Source organism: Micromys minutus (assembly GCF_963924665.1).
Source record: "Micromys minutus genome assembly, chromosome: 9".
In the NCBI taxonomy this organism is placed as follows: domain Eukaryota; kingdom Metazoa; phylum Chordata; class Mammalia; order Rodentia; family Muridae; genus Micromys; species Micromys minutus.
This window is the reverse complement of record NC_137978.1, coordinates 14,663,548-14,690,133: the sequence shown is the minus strand read 5'-3', so window position 1 is coordinate 14,690,133 and position 26,586 is coordinate 14,663,548.

The following is a 26,586-nucleotide window of genomic DNA, read 5'->3' as shown; positions in this document are numbered from 1 at the left end:
ATTTTCAACCAAAAGTTATCAAAAAAGATAAGGAAGGCCACTTTTTACTCATTACAAAAAAAATTTGACAGGAGGAACTCTCAAGCCTTAATATATATGCTCCAATTACAAGAGCACCCATATTCATAAAAGAAACCCTACTAAAGTTCAAAAAATACATTGCCCCCAGCACAATTATAGTGGGAGACCTCAACACCCCACTCTGATCAATGGACAGATCATGGAAACAGAAACTGAAGAAGGCCACAGTGAAACTAGCAGAGGTTATGAAACAATTGAAATTAATAGATATCTACAGAACTTATCATCCTAAAACAAAAGAATACATTTTCTTCTCAACACCTCCGGTCACCTTCTCCAAAACTGATCATATAATCAGTCACAAACTAACTCTCAATAGATATAAGAAGATAAAAATACTCCCATGCATCCAATCAGATCATCATGGTCTAAGGCTGTTCTTTAATAACAACAAAGACAAACAAAAGCCCATATACACAAGGAAACTAAACAATGCTCTATTAAATGGTAGCATGGTAAAGAAGAAATAAAGAAAGAAATTAAGGATTTTCTAGAATTTAATGAAAATGAAAACACAGCATACCCAAACATATGGGGTGCAATGAAAGCTGTACTAAGAGTAAAACTCATAGTTCTGAATGCTTCCAAAAAGAGACTGGAGAGAGCATACACTAGCAACTTGACAGAACAGTTGAAAGCTCTAGAACAAAAGGAAGCAGATACACCCAAGAGGATTAGATATCAAGAAATAATCAAACTAAGAGCATAAATTTACAAAATAAAACAAAAAGTACCATTCAAAGAATCAACAAAACCAAGAGCTGGTTCTTGGAGAAAATTAACAAGATTGATAAACTATTAGCCAGAGTAACTAGAGGGAAAAGAGAGAGTATCCTAATTAACAAAATTAGACAGGAAAGTGGATACATAACAACTGAAACTGAGGAAATTCAAGAAATCATCAGATCCTACTACAAAAGCCTATATTCAAAAAGTTGGAAAATCTGGAGGAAATGAATGAATTCCTAGACAGATAGCAGATATTAAAGTTAAACCAGGAACAGGTAAACCATCTAAATAATCCCATAACAACTAAAGATATAGACGCAGTTTCAAAAGCCTTCCAACCAAAAAAAGCCCAGGTCCAGATGGATTCAGTGCAGAATTTTATCAGACATTTATTGACTACCAAATACCAATATTCTCCAAAATATTATACAAAATATAGTCAGATGGAATACTACCTAACTCATTTTTTGAGACTACAATAACTCTTATTCCTTAACCACACAAAGAACTTCAAGGAAAGAGAAGTTCAGTCCAATCTCACTTATGAACACTGATGTAAAAATACTCAACAAAATCCTTGCAAACTGAATCTAAGAGCACATCAAAATGATCATTCACCAAGATCAAGTAGGCTTCATCCCTGGTATGCAGGGATGGTTTAATATAATCCAGTAATGTAATCAACCATTTAAAAAAACTCAAAGAAAAAAACCACATGGTCATCTCACTAGATGTTGAGAAACCACTTGACAAAATTAAACACCCGTTCATATTAAAAGTCTTAGAAAAAGCAGGAATCCAAGGCCCATACCAAAACATAATAAAAGCAATATACAGCAAACCAATAGCTCTCATCAAACTTAACAGTGAAAAACTTGAAGCAATCCCACTAAAATCAGGGACTCGACAAGGCTGTCGACTATCCCCCTACTGATTCAGCATAGTACTGGAAGTCCAGGTCAGAAAATTAGACAGCAAAAGGAATACAAATTGGAAAGGAAGAAGTAAAAACATCACTCTTTGCAGATGACATGACAATGTATGTATGTGACCCCAAAATTCCACCAGAGAACTTTTAGAGCTGAAAAACAAGTTTAGCAAAATGACTGGATATAACACTAACTCAAACAAATCTGTAGCCTTCCTCTCCTTGAAGGACAAACATGTGAAGAAAGAAATTAGGGAAAAGGTACCTTCACAATTGTCACAAAAACTATGAAGTACATTGGTGTGACTCTAACTAAGCAAGTGAAGGACCTGTATGACAAGAACTTCAAATCTCTAAAGAAGGAAATTGAGGAAGATCTCAGAAAATGGAAAGATCTCCCATGCTCATGGATTGGAAGGATCAACATTGTAAAAATGGCCATCTTACCAAAAGCAATCTACAGATTCAATGCACTCCCCATCAAAATTCCAACCCAATTCTTCATAGTGTTGGAATTAGCAATGTGCAAATTCATCTGGAATAACAAAAGAACTAGCATAGCGAAATACATCATCAACAAGAAAATATCTGCTGGAATCACTATCCCTGACCTCAAGCTATATTACAAGGCAATTATGCTAAAAACTGCTTGGTACTGGTACAGAAATAGGCATGTGGATCATTGGAATAGAATAGAAGATCCAGAAAGTGGCCCTCACATGGATGGTCACTTGACTTTTGACAAAGGAGCTATAAACATTCAATGGAAAAAGGACAGCCTGTTCAACAAATGATGTTGGTCCAACTGGCAGTCAACATGCAGAAGAATAAAAGTAGACCCTTTCTTATCTCCTTGTATAAAGATCAAGTGCAAGTGAATCAAAGGTACACTGAAATTATTAAAAGAGAAACTAGGGAAACCCTTAGACCACATAGGCACAGGAGAAAATTTCCTAAACAAAACTCCGGCGTGCTCCTCGACCAGCGAGGAAAGACGACCACCACCAGAGGATTCTTCTCAGATCATGCTTTATTGTGGGAGCCTCTTGATTGAAGGGGAGAGCAGGAAGCGAGGGGCCCGAACTACCCTAGCTGTCCACTTATATAGGGAGAAGCGCATACAGGCTTGCCATGATTGGTTGTCACCAGTCTGCTGACACCAGAGGCTTCAGGATTGGCCGGAGATAGGTTATGTACTGCGCATGAGCAGGGTACAGCGCCTTAGCTGACAAGAGCATTACTATATATGGAGTTGTTTACCTCAAACCGAGAGGGAGCCAGTGCCATCTTGTAATGGCGTCCGCATTCGGCTCTCCACACAAAACACCAATGGCTTGTGCTCTAAGGTCAAATATTGACAAATGGGATTTTTGAGATCATTGATCATGAGATTAATGAGATTGCAAAGTTTCTTTAAGGCTAAGGATACTGTCATGAAAACAAAACGGCAGACAACAGATTGGGAAAAGACCTTTACCAACCCCACATCTGATAGAGGCCTATTATCCAAGAAATACAAAGAAGTTAGATACCAGAGAAGCAAACAACCTTATTAAAAATGGGGTTCAGAACTAAAGAAAAAGTTCTCAATAGAGGAATATTGAATGGCTGAGAAGCATCTAAGGAAGTGCTCAACATTATTAGCCATCATGGAAAAGCAAATCAAAACAACCCTGAATTTCCACCTCATACCAACCAGAATGGCTAAGATAAAAAATTCAGATGACAGCAGGTGCTGTCAAGGATGCAGAGAAAGAGGAATACTTCTCTACTGTTGGTGGGTTGTAAACTGGTACAACCACTCTGGAAATAAGTCTGGTGATTCCTCAGAAATTTGGACATAGCACTATCTGAAGACCCAGATATTCCACTTCTGGGCATATACCCCATAGAAGCTCCAACATACAACAAAGACACATGCACCACAATGTTCACAGCAACCCTATTTATAATAGCCAGAAGCTGGAACTAATCCAGATGTCCTTCAGTAGATGAATGGATACAAAAATTGTGGTATATTTACACAATGGAGTACTGCTCAGCTATCAGAAACAATGATGTTATGAAATTCTTAAGAAAATTGATGTGTATAGAGAATATCATCCTGAGTGGGATAACTCAGTCACAAAAGAACAGACATAATATACAGTCACTGATAATTGGATACTAACCCCTGAAAGCTCTTAAAACCCCAGAAACAACTCACATTCCATATGAATTTCAAGAAAAAAACAAAGGCCAAAAAAATAAACAAAAAAATAAAAACCATTATGCTTAATCTTTATATGCTAATAAAACTTCAACTATTTCCAGGTCACATCTTGTTTTACATGTACTTTTTCTCATTGTAACTAGTAAGATTTTCATACATACTATCAAATCTTTAAAAAAAATCAAGTACTGACAAAAATGTATTCACATACTCTTATGCAAAAATGCTTAAAATCTGTACATTTATCTTCATTTTTTTTAATTAAAATTTTTCAATTTATAAAAAAAATGTGTGACTCAGCTCTGTGTGCCTTCCAGAGTTATATTGATTCAATTTCATAGAGATAGACCAGCCTAAAAAATATATTCATGAGGATCAAACAAAATGTTTTTTGTTGACCTTTTTATATATTACAGAATGTACACTATGGTAAAGCTTACCATCAGAATGCTGAACTGGCCTGATTCCAGACATCAGAGACTAATACAATTTTCAGCGTGACTTTCCTTCTTGAGGCCTGTTTGGCTATCTTGAAGAAGCTATGAAGAATCTTCACCTTGATCCCTGGACTTTGGTAAGTGAAGGAGGTTATTGTAAGGTTGTTTTTATAAAGAGATTAGAAATTTTCATAATTTAACAGGGAGAAATTAGTCAGATTGATTTGTACTGCCATAATCTTTTGGTACTAATTTAAAGTCATATGTGCACTCTTAGAAGTCTTTCTAATTGATACAAAGTTAAATTTATAATCTTCACAGGACTATAAAATTTGTTTGATACAGATTTAAGGTTTATACACTGTTTAGTATTGAACAATACTAGTTAAGGACTGGATAACAAATTCATGGTTCTGGGTCAATAAAAGTGTGTTTTTGAGATATTTCAATTAAAAATGGCCAAGAGTATTCAGGCGTTAACAGTTTACAAACCCATTTTGTAGTAAGAAGGTTTTTCAAATCTTCCAAAATCTAGATATTAGGAGATTTAATGTTATTTATCCTTTGTTGAATCATTTTTCTCCTTAGAGTTTCACTTTGGTGGATTTAATGAAGGAACTGAGCATCTCTACCTTCAGGTGAGGGATAATTTGTGGCTAGGCAGCCACTGGGAAGAAACTGACTATTTCATCTACAGACTAATACTATCCAGAATGTGATACTTAATGAAGAATAGTCGACTGATAATCTTTGCCAAGTCAAAATTATCAGCACTTCAAGATTTCTGCATTTCAAGCCTGTCCAGGATCCTGGGCCAAAAGGCAGAAGACTTACTCTCACATGTTGTTAACAGAGGACTGCTAGTAGAGATTTGTCTCTACAACCTCTCTCAGCTCTGGAAACTGTGTTAAGCTTCTTATGATTTTAGATTTTTGGCCCTTCTCAGATTTCTGATGGAGTTGAAAACTAATTTAGTTTTACAGCCTACCCAAGCTAATTAACTTTGAGAAAACATAGTTGTGCATAGCTTACATTTAAATGTAAAGTTTTTTAAAGTAAACAAAAAGGTGGTATATAGATTTATGTAAAAGCAATTCATGATTGCATAGGAGAGAGAGGCAGGGAAAGGTCAAGGAGTGGAAGTGGAGGCAGGAAGGGAGATTTGAGGGGATTATAGATGGAGCTGCAGAAAGAGGATCGAGATCTAGGCAAATTTAATTGGATATACATAGATATGAACACTTTTAAAGGATTCTATAGGTCTTTTTATCTCGTATAGAAGGGCAATTTATATCTTTGTCCATTTGATGTAATTGATTGTGTAGAGAGTTTGTGGTTTGAGAATTTGGTAAATAAACCCCCTTGAAAGTCTACCGGGCTTTGGAGTCATGTTTGTGATGTGAAATGGAGAGATAGAACATAATGGTACAGTCATATTCACCAGAGACAGAAGCAACAGGGTGAGCAAAAAAGAAAAGAAGAGCCTTCACTTATACAAATGATAAATGGACCAAGAAAGAAATCAGGGAAACAATACTCTTCAAAATAACTATAAATAATATAAATATCTTATCATTCCTACAAACCAAACAGTTGAATGACCTTCATAAAAATTTTCAGGTATTTGAAGAAAAATATGAAGACTACATCAGAAAATTGAAAGATCTTCCATGCTCATGGATCAATAGGATTAATATAGTAAAAATGGCCATCTTACAAAAAGCAACCTACTGATTCTATGCATCTCCCTTCAAAATTCCAACACAATTATTTGTACAACTAGAAAGAACAATACTCATCTTATAGAAATCTGTACAATAAAAAAACTTCTGGAGGTAACACCATCCCTAATTTCAAGCTGTACTACAGAGCAATAATAAGAAAAATCATATGGAATTTTCATAAAACAGAGAGGTTGATCAATAGAATCAAATCAAAGACCCAGAAATAAACTATAGGTACTTGATTTTGACCAAAATGACAAAAATATATGATGTAAAAAAGCATCTTAAGTAAATGTTGCTGTTCTAACTGAATGTCTGAATAAAAAAGAATGCAAATAGATCCTTATTTATTACCCTGTACAAACATCATGTACACGTAGTTCAAATACCCCAATATGAAGCTAGATAAACTTAATCTAATAGAAAAAAGTTTGGAATAGCCTTGACCTCATTACTACAGAAGACTACTTCTTGACTATTACACCAGTGACTAAACAGAGTCTCAACAGAGTAATCTGTAGTGTCCATGAAGCACTTAAAGAAATATATCACAACCTTAGTGATAAGAAAAATGCAAATGAGATTCCATCTTATACCTGTCAGAATGTGTAAAATCAAAATCTCAAGCAAAATCTCAGGGTGACAAGGATGAGATACAAATGAAACACTACCCCACTTGTTTGGAGTGGAAACTTGTTCAGGCACTTTGCAAATTAATTTAGCAGTTTCTCAGAAAATTGGGAATAATTATACAAGACTCATCTATACTCTCCTAGACATTTACCCAAAAGATGGTTTATCGGATCACTGGGACATTTGCCTATGTTTATACAGCTTTATTCATAATAACTAGACATTGGAAACAACCTAGAAGCTCCTCCAACTAAAGTATGGATATAAAGAATATAGTGCATTTACACAATGGAATACTACTCAGCTATTAAAAACAAGGACATAATGAACTTTCCAGGCAATTAAAAGATACTAAAATACATTATACTTACTAAGGTAATCCAGACCCAGAAAGGCACACATGATATGCATTTACTTACAAATGGTTATTAGCCATAAAGTAAATGATAACCCAACTTCAATCCACAGACTGAAAGAAGCTAATTAATGAGGAACTAGGGGAGGATGCCTCAATCCCACTGAGAAGAGGAAATGTAGGGATGACAACACTAACTCAGCCACAAAAATTGACCCAAAAATTTTTCTACCTACGGGATGTTCAGGGATAAAGATGGAGCAGAAATTGGAGGACTGGCAAACCAATGACTGGCCCAACTTGAGACCTATGCTGTGTTAAAGAGTTCACCCCTGATATTATTAATGATAATCCTATGATTGCAGACAAGAACATATCATAACTGTCCTCTAGAGGCTTCACATAGCAGTTAATGGAAACAGATGCAAACACCCGCAGTCAAAACGTTAAGCATAGCTCTGGGTATCTTGTGGAAGAGGGGGGTTGAAGGAGCCAGAGGAGTCAAGAACACCCAAAGAAAACTGACAGAATCAACTATCCTGGGTCTGCAGGGATCACAAAGACTGAACTACCAAAAATCATGTAATAAACCTGGGCCACCAATGTATAAGTGAGTGATATGCAGCTTGGACTTCATGAGGGACTCCTAAAAATTGGAGCAAAGACTATCTCTGACTTTGATGCCTGTCTTTGGATCTCTTTTCCCTAACTAGACTCAGGAGGAGGAAATGCTTCTAGTCCTAATGTAACTTGATTAACCAAAGCAAGTTAAAGGAAGGGAGGAATAAGAAAAGAGAAATTGAAAAGGAGTGACTTGGAGAAATAGGAAGGTGAAGTTGCCATCATGTTTTATTGCAGAATAATAATTTCAGCACTGCCTTAATTTTTGTATATTTATAGTACCTTAGTGTATACTAATAACAATAACCCAATTTTATTTATTGAAAATTGGTTATACTCTCATTAACTTGGTTGGTAAGTTGGTCTCTCATCTTTGTAGATGGTAGATCCACCATGCTGGACTTCTACACACAATAAAACACTGTGTTTACATACTATTTGAGTCCAAGGTATCATTCTTTGGTGAATCATGGACCCTTACATTTTGGGACTCTTGTCCTAGATTTGCTAAAGACCCACTGAGCCACATAGTAGGATGTTTTTTGACCACTAAGTCTGAGCCCCCAATTGTTTTTTGTGTTGTCCATCTCTCTGATTTTGTTTCTGGTTTAATCTGGAGGCTGTGAGGGGAAGAGCGGATGAATATTTTGTTACCCAGTCATGGGCAATGGAGTATGCTTCTGATACCCTACAGAAGCAAGAGAACTTGCTATTTCTCATTTGAGTTCTGAATTGGCTGTGGGTGTGTGGGATTCCTCTGATCAGGAACGAGGTCCATCTGAGGCAGCCTTCCCATTTTGCTTTTGTTTTCCCAGGAATGCCCTTCTGTGTCTGTCTGTGTGTATTCTCTTTGTGCTTTTTGTCCTCCCTTTAGAAGGGTTTCTTTGATTCCTAGGATGAAACAGGCACAAAGAATCCCACTGGGTTTGAACCTGAAATAATTTAAGGACTCCCTGAGTCATAGAAGACTCTGTCATGTCTGGGTGTTTTCCCCCATAAACTAACCATTTTTTACAGGAACAAATAGCCCACCTATAAAGTAGGGTGGCGTGTGGAGAGAACTTTCCATCACTCCATCATTTATAGGGTAAAGATTTAGGTTATGAGGCCTGGAGCCACCCAGACCAAGTGCTATGGGCCTCACCACAACCCACCCTTCTTCTACTAGAAAAGGGTCAGTCTCCTGCCTTGCTTCCCCTTTCTGCTCCAAAGGAGGATCTCTGTCCCCCTCTTAATGTTTCTGCTTTGTTTGCTACTGCCCAGCACCAGCACAAACAGAGGGAAGAGCAGCCCCTAACTATCCTGACTCCTATGACTCTCCTGACTCTACTTGGAGTCCACTTCACACTCAGTTATAATGCCCAGAGGCTGACTCTACTATGGCTCTGCACTTCCAGGCTATGGGACCTCATGGATGATCAGGGGAGACAGTTCATGACACATGTGCCATTTGTTGGTAGGGCTTTTTACAATTAGAAGTTGGATCTAAATACCCAAGAAAGAACTCTCTGACCATATGAAACACAAAAGTAAGGCCAAAATGTTGAAGCCCCAGTCCTTCTTAAAAAAGAAAAAGAGAAAGAAAAAAAATGTGTATTCATCATATAGTATTATGTAATATTTTGTGAGCTATAACAATATTTTATAAAATAAACTTATTAATTAAAAAACACTCTTAAAAAAAGAAGTTGGAGAACCCTCCATTTTGAGAAAGACCATCAGCTCTCACAAGTCTTCTAGATTCAATCATGCTTATTCACTTGCACACCTAGAATGACTGTTAGCAATTGCTCCAGGTTCTGGGAACAAATGGTCTACCTGATCAAGTCCTGGCTTTCCTTTGACTCATCCTGACTGGGAATCTAATGCTGCTAAAGACAAGGAAAAGTTCTGGATTCCCCTCCACATTCTGATGGGGGCCTCTGAGATGTCACCAACTGGCCCACAAATTTATCTAAAGTAAACCAGATGATGCAGAGAAAGAATGTTTGCACCAGGGAATGTCTAGAAAGTCTTAGTGAAGTCTATAGGGTCTATACTCCTTTTGACTCTGAAGCCAGAGAGCGCTAGTCAACTGTGAACATGGCTTTTGTTAATCAACCTGCCATTGATATCAGTTGAAATCCAGCCTGTTTCTAGCACCCAAAGTCAGTCTCTATTTGCCTTTCAATGACAAGTCTTTGAGAGGGGTTTCAAGAGACAATTGACTTGTATATTCCTGCCTTAAGTATTCAAGAACTCACCCACCATCTTTGTTGAGGCATTGAATGAGGACTTGAGTGAGTACTGGTAGGCCCACCCCCAAATAATTGTGCTCCATATTTTATTTTTACATTAAAAAATTGAATGAACCCCTGTGATGGACATGGCTCTTAAAGACTCAAAAGAGATGCTTATTGGATGTGACGGCCCTGGCTCTCCCAGTCACCAACCTTTCTAACTCTACTTGAATGAAAGAAAGGGGATAGCAAAGAGTGTGCTTATTCAACCTCTGTGATCATAAAAAAAAAAGACATGTGGCTAATATTGGACCCGGTGTCCCAAGGGTGACCAGCCTGCCTCCTGATCATAAATGCCACTAACGTGCTAGTCAAGGATGCTGACCATTGAGAAGGAACTTGTTATCATCACTCCCCATGCTACAGAGGGGACCCTCAAGAATCCATTCAGCCAGTGGCTGTCCAATGTCAGACTGGTACACTTTCAGACTCTACTTTTGAATTCTCCTTGAATAAAATATAACCCATCATCTGCCCTAAACCCAGTCACCTTGCTACCTGATCCACAGTCAGTCTTTAGATGTGCAGCATAAGTGCTCTGTAGTTCTGGGGCACATCTAGAGCATGACCACCATTGGTCAATACCCTGGCCAGACTCAGAATGTATCTACTTCACAGATGAGAGCAGCTTCATCCAGAATGGAATCAGGTCTGCATGGGCAACAGGAATAGACTTGGACTCTGTTATTTAGGCAACTGAGTGGAATGTGGAAACAGTAGGTTCCACGCCAGTGTAGGAATGGATGGTCAAACAAGCTTCAGACACATAGACAAAGAATAAAACTTTTCTAGTATCATGGCTTTATATACATTTTGACAGAAGGTGTGCCCAGGATTAAAGATGTGTCATCCTGAATCAGGATCTGGATTAAAAATATGTGTTTTCCTGCCTCAAAGTTCTAGACTAAAAGTGTATTCACCCACTTCAAACCAAACAGAAAATTTATCATGTGTGTCTTCTCTGTTTAGATTGGTGTTCTTTCCAAGTATTTTCAAGTGGACAAGCAAGAATGCAAGTCATAGGCCTGGTGTCAAAAAAGTGGTTTAAATTCTTCAGAAATGCTAAAATTAAAATACTCAGTGTACTCAGAAGATATCCATGAGATGCATAGTTCACCATACCCAAGTATCCTTATTAATGATCTCCCTCTTATTCTTAGCTCCTGCATTAGTCAGGGTTTTCTAGAGGAATAGAACTTATACAATGAATCTCTCTGTATGTTGAAAGGGAATCTAGTATAAAGGCTCACAGGCTGTTGTTGCTTATGAACTACAGGACTAAGATTCCAGCTGTTCAGTCCATGAGGCTGAATAACTCAGCTGATTTTGAGTATACACTGGGATTCCAAAGAATTTGGTTGTAAGGCCAAGGATGCCAGATACTTGCTAGTGAGAGCATGAACAAGACATAGATGGAAAGGGAGAGGGAGAGGGAGATGAAAAGGGGGAAGGGAGGAAAGGGGAAAGGGAGGAGAGAGAAGTGTAGGAGAATGGGGAGTAGAAGAGAGAGAGAAAGTGAGAGAGAGACTCATTTATTCATACGATTTGTATACATTGCCAGCAGAAGATGAAGCCCAGAATAAAGTTATATATTCCCACCTCAAAGGTCTTGGATTAAAGGTATTCTTTCACAGTTTACAGGTCTGTATTAGAATTGAGTCTCCCTATTTCCAACTATTTAATTCAGAAGACATCCCTCAGAGGTATGTCCCACCTTTCAGGTTTTAGAAAACCCCAGATATAGTCAAGTTACATGACCAAAGATAGCCATCATATGTCCAATTAAACTGATATTTTATGAAAACCAAATTTTATCTAACCTATATCTTATTGTCTGTAAATTGCCTCACAAACAACTCAGACAGTAATCTTGGTCAAATAAGGATGGTCTGTTGAGCATACATCCCAGAATTGATTGACCACGGCCAGAGACCAAATTTGGGAACTGAACTTTCTCCATGAATTAATGTCCTACAGGGCTTTTTAAGCCTAAAATCTACAAACATCTGTGACAAGCTAATCCACTAATGAGGATTTAGGTTTAGGAGGGACACCTTAGGAACATGTCATTGTCATACATTTATCCTGCTCCCATTTGTTGGGGGTATTCAATTGTTGCAGGGGACTTCTCTGGTCTAACATCCATCTCTTAACTTACCTACCAGATGTGAATTGGTCATATACATGTCTCCTTCTACCAAGTAGTATGTCAGTTTTCAGGGAGACCTTGGAAACTTAAACTTTACTGGACCACTATTTATAATAGAAGTCTAATTCCAAACAGTTTTCTTTTTATATTGGTGCAGGTGTCTCTGTTATGTTGTGGTCTATCCCTAGGGTACCATAGGAAACAAATACCATAAAAGCTTATACATATGTGCAAAAATATGCTGCTGTGTGGTTGGTTTATGTTTAAGCTTTCTGTGAGTAGTTAGTCAATGCAGTTCAACTGACTTCAATTGAGATTTGTTTCCATGGACACAGAATATAAGAAAATATGTAATCACCATGGTTTAAGAAAGTTTCCTAGTAACAGCAGAAACATAACAGAAAGTTTTCTTATAGTGTAAGTAATAGAAAAAAATGGAAGTCTAGCCAAGTGACAGTTACCTAGATCTTAACATTTTATCGAGGCCTGAATATTTTACCTGGACATTAACACTACATTTCAATTTTGAGCATGTATGAGACTGATTGTAGACTTTACTACCCTAGATAAAGTAGACTAGCCAGCATACTGTGGCCAGGTCCCAGTGTCCTGTAGGGAGCCATTTGTGCCACACCCAAACATGGTGCCGGCTTCCCGCCGAGAACTCAGCAAACAGAGCTGTTGCCCAGCCAAGAGACTTAATGCGCATGTGCCACATACGTCATAGCCCACTCTCGGGGCATACTATTGAGTTACTGGAGGGCGCACCAATCAGGTAGCGACACGAGTCTCCTGGGCATATATAAGCAATGCTTTTCTCCCCCATGGGGAGAGGGAGATAGTGGAGAGATTGCGGGAGACCCCACGTGGAGAAATGGCAGAGAGATACCATGTGGAGAGAGACCCGATAGGAGAGATTGCGGGAGATCCCACGTGGAGAGAGACTGGGCATAGAGATCACACGTGGGAGACTGCACGTGAGAGGTCGCCTATACAGTAGACCCTGGTAGGGAGTCTCTGGCTCAGAGAGAAGTTTCCTGCTCAAGAAGTCCCCTGCTCAGATTGCTGTACAATAAAGGTTATCCGCAGAAGAATCCGGTTGTTGCACGCCTGTTCCTATCGGCGGGAAGCGTGGGCACATGACAAAACCCGATAGTGTCCTTTCTCATGCTTTCTACTTTTCTCCTCCTCTGTTCCCCTAATGACTAACACAGTCTTTATACACTTGCAGTTTGCAGATCTGTCTTCCTTTTTTGAAGGAGTTTCCCACATGTAGTTACAAACTGCAAATAGTAACGAAGGCACTGTATTAATCAGGTTTCTGGATATTAAGAAATATAAGAATAGATCTATATGTATGCATGAAAGAGGATTCATTAGAATGAATCACAGGCTGTGATCCAGCAAATCAACAATGGTTGCCTATGAAGGAAGTTCTAACATTCCAGTAGTAGTTCATTCCAAGAGGCCAGAAGGCACATCTGGTATTCGGCATACATTTGAATCCTGAAGAGGTGTGCTAAAATTTCATAGGAGACTGGACCTTTTAGAGAGAGCAAAATGTAGCCAGAAGAGAGGAAGAGAGAGAGAGAGAGAGAGAGAGAGAGAGAGAGAGAGAGAGAGAGAGAGAGAGCATCTTGCTTCCTATGCTGTATACAAACAGCAAGCTATAGGTATAGAAGGGGTATAACCATGATCAGAACCAAGACCTATGATGTAGAAACAACAAATCCAGGAACCCAACCATGGTGGTTTGATTGACAATATTGACAAAATATATTGACAAATATTAGGGAGTGTGGCCTTGTTGAAGTAGTGTGCCCTTAGGGGTGGCTTTACATTTTCAGATATTCAAGCAAGGCTGTGACACTCTCTCCTTCTGATGCCTGCCAAAATAGATGTCAAAATCCCAGCTACCTCTCCAGCACTCTGCCTGCATAGTTTCACTCTTGTCTTCTACCCTAAAGATCATTTCAATGAAATGTTCTCCAATATAAGAGTCGCTGTGTTCATGGTGTCTCTTCACAGTAATAGAAACCCTAACTAAAGTACACAAACTGAGCACCAGACTTGAAAGTAAGGATTTGCAGACTCCTTCATGTGACCAAAGATATAGTTTTGGTTAAACCATACACCATACTAGTCGTCTGATATAAAAGAAGAGGCCAATGAAAGAATGAAGAAGAGGAATCATTGCTGGTTTTCCTTGTGCCATGCATTTGATTTGATTATCCTGATTACTGAATCCTAAGCAAACATGAATTACTGATTTTTTATTCTTTCTCACAAATTTTTGAGCTGTGCATGTCCAGTTTTACTCATTTATGCACCTACTCTGTGAATCCTAACCACACTATTTAAAATCATAATTCCTTCTTATACAAAATGTATAGTCAGCTATATATTACTTTTATGGAGTATGTATTATTTTAAGTAAACAAAATGTTTCTTCAAGGCACTCTCAAACAACTTTGTTACTATTTGTTCTTTTCCTCTCCTTTAGTGAGCTCCCTCACCAACTGTTGTAACCTACCCACTTTTCTGTTTCTTTCTTCATATCATCTGTTTCCTGTTATTCACCTTTCTAATAGTTAAAGTTCTACCAATTTTACAAAGAAGAAAATAACTACTTGAGATATCATTGAAGTTAACTAGAATTTTCTTGTTATGAATTGTTTCTTTTATATCCCCCTTAAAATTCAGCATGAAATAAAATTCCTAAATATTGAATTTTTCTAGAAATTTGAATAATCATCTTATAAGATTGTCACTAAGTAAAATTGAATAAATTTAGAGATAAAAATATTTTAAACCACATTGAAGGATTGGTAACTCAAAGTTATCACTTTGATGTCATAACAAAATTTTATTCTTCATTTTCAATTTTTCTCCACTATACTCACTGAGGAGAGAAAAATAAAAAAAAAAAAAAAAGAACTCTCAAGGAAGAAAGAAGAGATAAAGGTATAAAATTGAGAAAGATGGAAAGAAAGGAAGACACTGGTATGAAATAGCCTGTTTTCGTTTCTGTATAAAATTCCCTTGTGTATCTAAACATTTGTCTTTCTGGCTTAGAATACTTGTATAGACTAATCCGAGTATATCATTCCAACTGAATTTTTGGTTTATTTTTATTCAACTGATAACAGAGCAGCCTAGGTTAACATCTGGGAGGTTGTCCAGTACAAAGCAGCAGAAAACAAAATGCAGAATGGGGAATAGACGAGAGAATTTGTTCCGAACAGTTCGGCTACAAAGGATTCTCACACTAAGTACAAAATCAATCAAGGTCTAATCACCATGCACTCTGTTTGAAACACTTCAGAACATTATGGTCTTCTGGAGAGGAAAACTGACACATCTGCTAAAATATTAAGGAATAATTATTGTGTAAACATATTAGATACAGAAAGAAAACAGAGAACATACAATTTCTTCAGCCTTTTACTTTACAGGGGTATGTATTGATTTGAACCTAGCTGAGATGGTTGCTTTCCCACAGAGAAAGACCCCTCTCTCTGAATATTTAATCTATTATAAAACAGCCACATGAGAATTTTTGTAACTAGGAAATAGTAGAAGCTATCTAGGAGGGGGCAGAAATGCTGCACATTGGTGAGGGTGCTGGAAGCTTTTTCGTGCCTTCTTATTCTTCCACCAAGCTTTGCCATCCAGCCAAGCAGTTCATTATGAAGCTCCCCAACTACATCGAGGTGGAGTATACAGTATTGTACAAATGTATCTATCCCCAGTTGGATTACTTGTTCACTATTTACATTGGGTGATGGATTTTAAAATACAAATTTTACAACAAACTTTTGAGGCTTGATTTTGCACAAAATAAACAAAACCAAAATATTTTGACAATGAAATTAGTCCATTTAGCATTCATTTATTATTCTGGAACTCTCACTTTGTTATCTATTATATTCAAGATTTGAACAAGTCACTAACCTTCATTGAGCCTCAGATTGCCCACTGGCAAACCTACTTTACAGTATGGTTTAGGATAGAATATGTACATAGAATACCCTTCTACATTAATGCCCTTTCTTTTGTTGGAATGAGAGAAAGAGGGCTTATATTTTCATCTGTTCTAGCTAGAAAAGACTACATAATATGAAAATCTTTGCTTAATGAAAATGTTAAGCACATACAACACATAAAAAGAGCATTTATTCACATAATTACTCCATGACTTTTGTCTCTCTGCACATTATCTATTTTAAGAAAACAAAATGAAGTTTGTAAATTTGTTAAACTTACAGTAGAAGGTAATTTCTGAACATACCTTCTCAGAAACTCTGAATAAAAAGTTGTGTTGGGCACATTTCAGAGACAAGTCCACTTAAGTCATGTTTCGATATTAACATAGAAGTCATAATTCTTTTTAAAAGATTTATTTGGGTTTATGTATGAGTTACTTTCCTGAATGAATGTATATGGGCTACATGCATGCATTCCCAAAGAGACTAAGAAAAGGTGTACCTCCCCTGGACCTGGAGGTTCAGATGTTGTACCCTGCTGTGTGAAAACTGGGAATGAGATCATGACCTCTGAAAGACCAGTAACTTGTCTGAACACCAGAGCCATCCATCCAGTCCACGGCTGTTAAATGGAAGAAACTCCTGTTGCACAGAATGGCATAAACTTATTGCAGATATTTCAGTATTAAGTCACAGAGAGTATACAATTATCTTTTACATGACTTACCACATGCTCAGTTTACTATTTTAAGGTACATGACAAGGTCTAAAATTCTCTAAATCCATCTTTAATATTTGCAACACTAACTAAACTCAGCCTCTAGTTACCTGAGAATTTTAAATTTTTTGGTTTACTTTCCTTGATAATTTTTAAAATAATAATGTTACTAAGTTCCATTCAGATCTTTCAAATCATAAGCACATATTTTGAACATAGCTCAGTATAGCCCAGGTCTCAGATTTAGGGAAACATGACATCAAATCTCTTGAGATATTGTACAAAAGGACTTTTATTTGAAATATAGTGTCTCAAGAACACATTTGACCTGAGGCATATTTGAAATGAAGTAATGGTGACATGTGTCAAAATAGACTGTTTTGTCCCCTAAAACATTTTCCCAAATCTCCCACTGGTATGATAATGATATTTTAGTTCTGAAAAGTAGGTCCACTCTGGTGGGAAAAGGCAAAGTCCTAAGATCATGTATTCTGCTTTACCTAAGATCATGTTTCTTACCTTGATAGCTCCAGGTAAAATGTCTTCAAATATAGAAATAAGTGAAAAGTGTTTGTTCTTTAGTTTAGGGTAAGAACCGCTGCTTTGATGTTTACACTAAGGGCAAACACAATAGGACTTAAATCCCTTTCTAATGTTTGTCTCTGTAGAATGGCATAGGTAGACGTTGGTTTGCTGTATATCACCCACAAGCATTCTGGGAGCTTGGATTTCAAAGCTGCTCTCAGGACACTCTTGGAACATCTAGCAAGGCTTACATTTCCCATCACACGTCACAGATTTTAAATGAGAACTAATACGTTATGATAAATAACATGAATGCCACATAAAAAACCACACAGAAGATCAATAAAAGACCAGGTGATTATGATTCTTCAGCTCTGTATAAACAAGAGGTTCTGGAAAATAAGAAGATACATTCGGCAGGTCTATTTATCTATTCAACCAATTGGTTCTTGCCTAATGCCGTATCTTTCCTTAGCTAGCTGAGGCACATATCATAATGGCCAGCAATTGTCCTTTGAGGGCCAGCACTCACAGCTTTTACCATAAACCTACATGTTATCTGTGCTGTTATTATCCATCTCCTAATGTCTAGTGCTTAAGTATCACCTTGCCATCAATGAATAGAACTTAAAATATGCTCTGCTCAACACCTTGCAATTAATAAGTAGCATGCTTTCTATGTCTCTTTTTGGCTAATGTGTAGCATCTTGAACTTTTGTGGTACGAAACATGAGGAGAAATAATAATTAGACTAAAATGATTTTAAAAACTAGAATAAAATCCCCAAACTGTCGACTTCAGAGAAAATACCTTGCCTCTATTGTTACTGACCTTACAATAAAATCTTGTCATTTCCTTAACACATCAATAAATCAGTGCTGGCTATTTTGTCAAACTGGAGTGTGACTTCTAGCTGTTGGTCAAAATGTTCCCTTTAATCTTAGTGGTTCTTACTCCTGAGTTTTGAGATAAATCTCATTAAATTGTACGGGGGGGGGGGGAACCGCTTCACAGTATAGCTGCCATCTAAAACTAAAGAATAATGAAATACATTTTTAAATTAATTTAAAAAACTAGGAAAATTGTATGCTCAAGAGATCTTCATATTTTAGAGACAATTGCTTGTCTCAGAGGGCATGAACACAAATCACAGTGTTCTGCATTTGTATGGCTAAAGGATTTACAGTAGGCAGTACAGCTTCAGTCTCTAGCAGAATCTCTTAACACATTTGCAAGGAGGCTACCACTCTTGCCACCATCCTAGAATGTTAGAATTAATCAGGTGTCATTGCTTATAAGAAGAAGCTTCAACTTTTGCAAAAGTGAAACAACTATCTAATTCAAACAATTCTAAACCCCTCTCCTCTAAATAAGATATCTGCCAGGAGGAATACAATTCTTTCAGAAAATAATCACCTCCAGGAAATCCCCAGAGGATAAGTTTAATACATTGTTCCAGACCCTCTGTGCATTGCTACAGCATAAGACAGCAAGAAAATTAAAAGCGTGGTATTGTGCATGGAAGATGTGGTCTTTCTTTCAATACTTTTAAATGAGTTCACTTCATTCTTATTCATGGAAGGAAAACACCCACACACTTCTATGAAACCAACATCAACAGAAATACCCACAAATCCAAAGCAAAGATTTCTGTGAAAAGACTATGCTGAATGTATTCTTTACATGGAACAGCACTGCACATGTTGAATTTAACTATGTTTCTTTTCCTAAAATGAGGGCAAAAGCAGCCTCCTAACACATAAACCTTAAGTGGTACCTAATTTTTTTTCCAGAACCTGGATCTATTCAGGAAGCAAGAAAACCAAACCTCTTCAGATATGACAGGAAAGGAATTATTCTTCATTACAAAAAAAAAAAGAGGAAGCAGTTGAAAACTCTTTTGAATGCAATGAAACCCACGTTAGCTTGTTTAATGCTAGTATGGCATAAGCTCATTTAATGTTGGTACTTGGGAAACCCAATATGCTTTAAGAATTTAGTGTACACTTTTGAAAATGTCTATTATCTTGACAACTTTTCAGTGAGAATGTGGGGCTTTTATTTTATTTTTTTAAAGATTCGCTTATTTTCACTGTCTTCAGACATATCTTAAGAAGGCATTGAATCCCATTACAAGTCATTCTGAGCTACCATGTGGTTGCTGGGAATTGAACTTGGACCTATGGAAGAACAGACAGTGCTCTTAACTGCTGAGCCATGTCTCTGGCCCCTGAGAATGGGTTTTATTACTATACACAATAATCAATCCACAGAAAGTGAGTTTTCATGTTAGTTTGTAATAGCAAATCGATTGGGATTGCTGGCATTCATTGCAAGGCAGTGAAAAGGAGTTAATACAAAAAATCGTGTTACTGAGTTGAAGCTTGATATCAGCACAGTCATCACAAAGACTTCAGGTGGTGACATCTAATTTGTAATGGAGGGCACTGAGCCATATTCCTAATATTAGGTGGAAGAGAAAGTGAAAATTCACAATGGTAAAAATTAATCCATAAATGAATTAGAATACCTTTAATTCATCCTGACAATTTTCCTGCTCTAAGATGTACATACCCATTAAGGCATAATTCTTTTTTCACAAACCAACATATTTATAAATGATGAGTTTAAATTCTAGGGTTTCTATCCTTAGGACAAAACATCATTAAATTTATGCTTGTGATAAGCCAAAATCACATGGAAGAGTTAACATTCAATCATGTAGGACCTATGCTAACCTAATTTACAATTCCAGACTCCTTTACACAGAATATCTGATAATGGAGAACTCAAAGAGAAAGATATGCTACTGCTCAACCAATTTTGATTTATCTATTTATTTTTGTTTTCACATTTCTTATATTTTTGGTTGTGAGCCTAGCCTTTAAGAGCTGAGCCAACTCTCCAGGCCTTTGCATTTTTTTATTTGTATTTAGCTTTATTTGTACTTAGCTTTATATGTGTTTAGTTTGGTTAAGTGTTTGTTTGTTTGTTTGTTTGTTTGTTTGTTTTGAAACAGGTTTTTCTGTCTAATTGCCTTGGCTGTCCTGGAACTTGCTTTGTAGCCTTGAGTCTTGAGCTCACAGATATTTGACCACCTCTGACTCCTGAGTGCAGGAATTAAACACACATTCCATGTCCAGATTTGTTTAATATTTTTAGATGGGGTCTTATTCTGAAAGCTATACTGATCTGTGTAACCCAGGCTAGCTCCCAACTTCATGAAATGCTCCTACCTCTGCCTCTTAATTTCTGGAATTATAGGTACAAGCCAGATTGCCTGGGTTAATTCTTTGAAGTTTTACACATTCATCACAGAAAAAAAAATACTTTACAAAAGCAAAGTGTTAGAGAATAACTGAATTCAATAATAAGGTACTATGCCAGTTATGAATATTTTGTGTATATAGTATGGCTTGGAATCTCTACATGAGCAAATCAATTCATCTCTGTTTCTTGTGCCTTTTCTTGAGCTCTTTTCTTTCAGTTTGTTTTGTCCTAGTCTGATTTGTATATTTTTGTTTTATCTAATACTTTATTTTATCATTACCCCTGATGATGTTTTACTTATGACAAGAGACTAAAATGAAGTGATCCTGGGTTTGAGGGGAGATGGAGATAAACTGAGAGAACTAAAGGAGAGGGAAACAGTAATCAGAATCTATGAAATTTAAAAATTTATTTTTAGTAAAAGATAAATAAATAATTAAATAGTTCCAATTTGCTAAATAGATTCAGAAACATTAAACAATGTTTTTGAACAACAGAGACCCAGGGACACAGGCCTGGTGAGAATGCACCATGAGTGGCCAAAGCACAGAGAAGTCTAGGCCAAGCAAGTGAAAAACATGCCCCTTCGGTTCAGTAGAGCCAGAACTCTGGCATAGGAACTTGGGATCTGCCTGAAAAGACTTGGCTCAAAGTCTAGACACACAGGCCCACAGTAAGGCACAAGATTTGTCAGTGGAAGCTGGGGTTTGCCTGAGAAATGCAGTGCTTGAGGCTCAACTCTACAGAGCCTCTTACAACTAGACTAGAGAAGAGTCTGACACATAGGCCTAGGGAGAGAAAATTGGGGTCCTCAGAGAGCAGAAAGTACTGTGCTTTTGGGAGAAAGGTCCGTAGAGGCCTAGAGAAAGAGCCAGGACCCTGCCAGTAGTACTCAGGACCCGTGGGCACAGGGCTGAGCTATCAGAACAGCCTCACAAGAGCTCCCACATCTAAGCCCAGAAAGACGGAGCTGAGTCACTGCTAACAGAACTCACTGCTTGCCCAGCAAAAGCCAAACACACAGAGTCAGTTTTCTTCCTGAAACCTTGGACTCTATTAATGATAGCATGGTCAAAGAAGAAATAAAGAAAAAAATTAATGATTTTCTAGAATTTAATGAAAATGAAAACACAACATACCCAAACCTATGAGATGCAATGAAAGCAGTATTAAGCGAAAAATTCATAGCTCTGAGTACTTCCAGAAAGAAACTGGAGAGAGCATACACTAGCATCTTGATAGCACAGTTGAAAACTCTAGAACAAAAGGAAGCAGATACACCCAAGAGGAGTAGATGGCAAAAAATAAACTCAGAGCAGAAACTGACCAAATGGAAGCCCCCCCCCAAAAAAATTCAAAGAACCAACAAAACCAAGAGCTGGCTCTTTGAGAAAATTAACTTATTGACAAATACTTAGCCAGACTAACTAGAGGGCAAAGAGAGAGTATGAAATTAACAAAATCAGAAAGGAAAGTGAAGACATAACAACTGAAACTGAGGAAATTCAAGAAATCATCAGATCCTAATACAAAAGCCTATACTCAACAAAGCTGGAAAATCTGGAGGAAATGGATGCATTCCTAGACAGATACCAGATACTAAAGTTAAACCAGGACCAGGTAAACCATCTAAATAATACCATAACACCTATAGACATGGTCATCAAAAGGATCCCAACCAAAAAAACCCAGGTACAGATGGGTTAGGTGCAGAATTCTATCAGACATTTATTGACGACCTAATATCAATACTCTCCAAACTATTCCACAAAATAGAGTCAGATGGAAAACTACCTAACTCATTTTAGAGGCCACAATAACCCTCGCTCCTAAACTACACAAAGACCCTACAAAGAAAGAGAACTTCATTCCAATCTCACTTACGAACACTGATTCAAAAAATATTCAGCAAAATCCTTGCAAACCAAACCCAAGAACACATCAAAATGATCATTCACCAAGATCAAGTAGGCTTCATCCCTATTGAAGCAGGGATGGCTTAATATACAGAAATTCATCAATGTAATCCACCAAATAAACAAACTCAAATTTAAAAAAAACACATGTTCATCTCACTAGATATTGAGAAAGCATTTGACAAAATACAACACCCCTTCAAGTTAAAAGTCTTGGAAAGAACAGGAATTCAAGCCCCATACCTAAACATAACAAAAGCAATATATAGCAAACCAATAGCCAATATCAATCTAAGCAGTGAGAAATATGAAGCAAACCCACTAAAATTTGGGACTAGACCCGGCTGCCTACTCTCCCCCTACGTATTCAAAATGGCACTGGAAGCCCTGGTGATATCAATTAGACAGCAAATGAAAATCAAAGGGATACAAATTGAAAAGGAAGAAGTAGAAAAAAAAAATCACTGTTTGCAGATAACATGATAGTGTAATTAAGTAACCCCAAAAATTCCACCAGAAAACTTCTACAGCTGATAAACAATTCAGCAAAGTGGCTGGATATAAAATTAACTCAAACAAATCAGTAGCCTTTCTCTACTTAAAGGGCAAATATGCAAAGAAAGTAATTAGGGAAAAGATACCTTTCACAATAGTCACAAACAATATGAAATACCTTGGTGTGACTCTAAGTCAGCAGATGAAGTACCTTTATAACAAGAACTTTAAATCTCTGAAGAAAGAAATCTAGGAAGATCTCAGAAGATGAAAAGATCTCCCATGTTCATTGACTAGAAGGATCAATATTGTAAAAATGGCCATCTTACCAAAAGCAATCTACAGATTTAATGTAAACCCCATCAGAATTCCAAATCAATTCTTCATAGAGTTGGAAAGAGCAATGTGCAAATTCATCAGTAAAAACAAGAAACCTAGAATATCAAAATCCATCCTCAACAAGAAAACATCTGCGTGAATCACCATCCCTGACCTCAAGCTATATTACAAGGTAATTGTGTTAAAAACTGCATGATACTTGTACATAGATAGGGACATGGATCAATGGAATAGAATAAAAGAACCATAAATGTACCCTTACTGATATGGTCACTTGATTATTGACAAAGAGCTATAAACATTCAATTGAAAAAAGACAGCCTCTTCCACAAATGGTATTGGTTCAACTGGTACTCAGCATGCAGAAGAATAAAAATGGACCCTTTCTTATCTCCTTGTACAAAGCTCAAGTGAAGTGGATCAAAGAAATCCACCTTAAACCAGGTTCACTGAAACTATTAGATAAGAAAGTAGGAAAAAATCTTAGAACACATAGGCACAGGAGAAAATTTCCTGAACAGAACACCAATGGCTCGAGCTCTAAGGTCAAAGATGGACAAATGGGACTAACTGAGATTGCAAAGTTTCTGTAAAGCTAAGGACACAGTCAAGAAAACAAACAGCAGTCAACATATTGGGAAAAAATCTTTACCAACCCCACATCTGATAAAGGCCTAATATACAAGGTATGCAAAGAACTCAAGAGGTAAACAAATGTGGTACAGAGCTAAACAAAAAATTCTCAATTGAGGAATATCGAATGGATGAGAAGCATCTAAGGAAGTGCTGGACATCCTTAGTCATCAAGAAAGTCATCATAGCAGCCCTATTAATAATAGCCTGAAGCTGGAAAGAACCCAGATCTCCTTCAGTAGATGAATGGATACAAAATTGTGGTATATTTACACAATGGAGTACTACTCAGCAATCAGAAAAAAATGGCTTAATGAAATTCTTAAGAAAATGGCTGCATCTAGAGAATATCCTGAGTGAGATAACCCAGTCACAAAAGAACAGACATAATATGCAGTCACTGATAATTGGATACTAACCCCAGAAAGCTCTGAACACCCTAGATACAACTCACAGGCTATATGAAGATGAAATAAAAAAGCCAAAAAAAAAAAAAAAAGAGAGAAAGCTTCAGTCCTTCTTATGAAAAAATTAAATGTATAGTACCCTCTTAGAGTATAGTATACATTGACCTTAAATCATTAATAATCCAAGAGCTAAGCCTTGTGGCAATTTTTGGTATCTACTGATCACTATCCTTAGTCTATACTCAACAAGAAATCTTTTTCTATGTTGTGTTCTGTCCTACATGTACTTCATGCTTATTGTAGCTAGTAGGATTTCAATGCATGCTACCAAACCTCTAAAAGATAAATACTGACAAAAATATTCATATAATGTTATGCCAAAATGCCTTTAAAAATCTGTGTATGTATCCCTCTTTTTTAAAATAAATTGGTAAAAAAATAACCAATGTTTTGTATAACCACATCTTCTCTTCAAATTCTTTATGCTTATTCAAAGGGTGATTATGCCAAAGGATTAGGGAAGAAGAAGATATAAATATAGATATAGATATAGATATAGATATAGAGATAGAGATAGAGATAGAGATAGAGATAGAGAGAGAGAGAGATAGAGATAGAGATAGATAGATATAGATATAGATATAGATAGATATAGATATAGATATAGATATAGATATAGATAGATATAGATATAGATATGATTTTTACATATAGCCTTTGCTCTGTAGGCATTAACTAGGTACATAATGAACAGACCAGTAAAAAACCATTATAAAAATAATTCTGTAGTGTTGGAATATATTATGCAAATGCACATTGTTCACTTTTGTACATTATTGTCTTGTATTTAGTCAAAAAGGAGGGAGGAGAAATGGGGACAGTGATGAGGAAGGTTGACTTAGAGAAACAAAGAAAAAAAGCAAAGTATCTGTCCTACTTTTCACTGTTATCAGCAAGCTCTTGCTCACTTAGACTGAAGCATCTAGCATAAGGTCAGCAGAAGAGAATACCTTTTCTTTTGCCTAGCTTATATTAGTGTCAATCAAAATGTTTTTGTTATTGGGACTTTTGTGTGAATGTGTACTGTGGGTATAATGTGTGGTGTTCTGCATGTTCACAGGTGTACTGGTTTGTGGGGCCGTGTGGGGTCTGGAGGAGGGAGTCAGATGTCCTCTGTTGCTTTCCAACTGGTAGTCTTTGTGACTGGCTCTCTTCTTTAACCTTGAGCTCTGGTTTGTTTTGTTTTGTTTTTTGAGGAGTAAACAGTAAGACAAACTCTGGTGATCATCCTCTGCCAAACTCAGCACAGAGATGACAGGCCAGTGGAGTGGCCAATGCCAGCTTGGTCAAACAACAGGTTCCCCAGGGCAGGATCGAGGATTGATAGGGAAAAAAAAATTAGACCAAACTATAACATGACTCCAGCCAGTTCTCTGGCTGGAGCGATATTTGTATCTTTTAGTCCTATTTTAAACCACTTTAATCACATTCAGAAAGACAAGATCAGTTCTGAGTCAAGGAAAGACGATAAATCAAAAATCCTGTAAAAGATTTTTCTGGGGGCTAGGTGGGGAGAGAGAGAGACAAAAGCGACTTCCTCAGCTTCAAATGTAAATGTTCTTAATCAGGGCCAGTTTCTTTAGCCAGGGTCAGAGTCAGATTTCTGCCTGGACTTTTCTTCTTTTCTCCTGATGATGTCATAATTCCCACTGCCAACTGCCAGTGGTGTCAAAAAGCTTTCCCCAGTGAAGCATGCAGAATTTTCAGCTTTCTGTACAGTGACTAGGTTCTGAATGCTAATCCTCTACCTACCAAAGTAACATTTTTCCAATAAATAAATAAATAAATATCTTTTATACTCCATGCTGGTGTCAAACCTACTATGTAGTCTGTGATCACCAGAAAAATACCTGATCCTCCCAGATTTACTTCTGAGTGCTGCTTATAGGCATGTGCCACCATACCAGATTCAGTACCAAGGATGGAACTGAGAACTAAGAGATACCTCTAGACACCTCTTAAGTGTTCTTGGTCGTTTTTGTTGGATTGTTTCTGTTTTGTTATTGTTCTTTTTGTTGTTTTGTTTGTTGAGATTGCTTGTTTGTTTTGTTTTCTTTCATTGTTCTTCCCTTTTATTACAAGTCAGTGA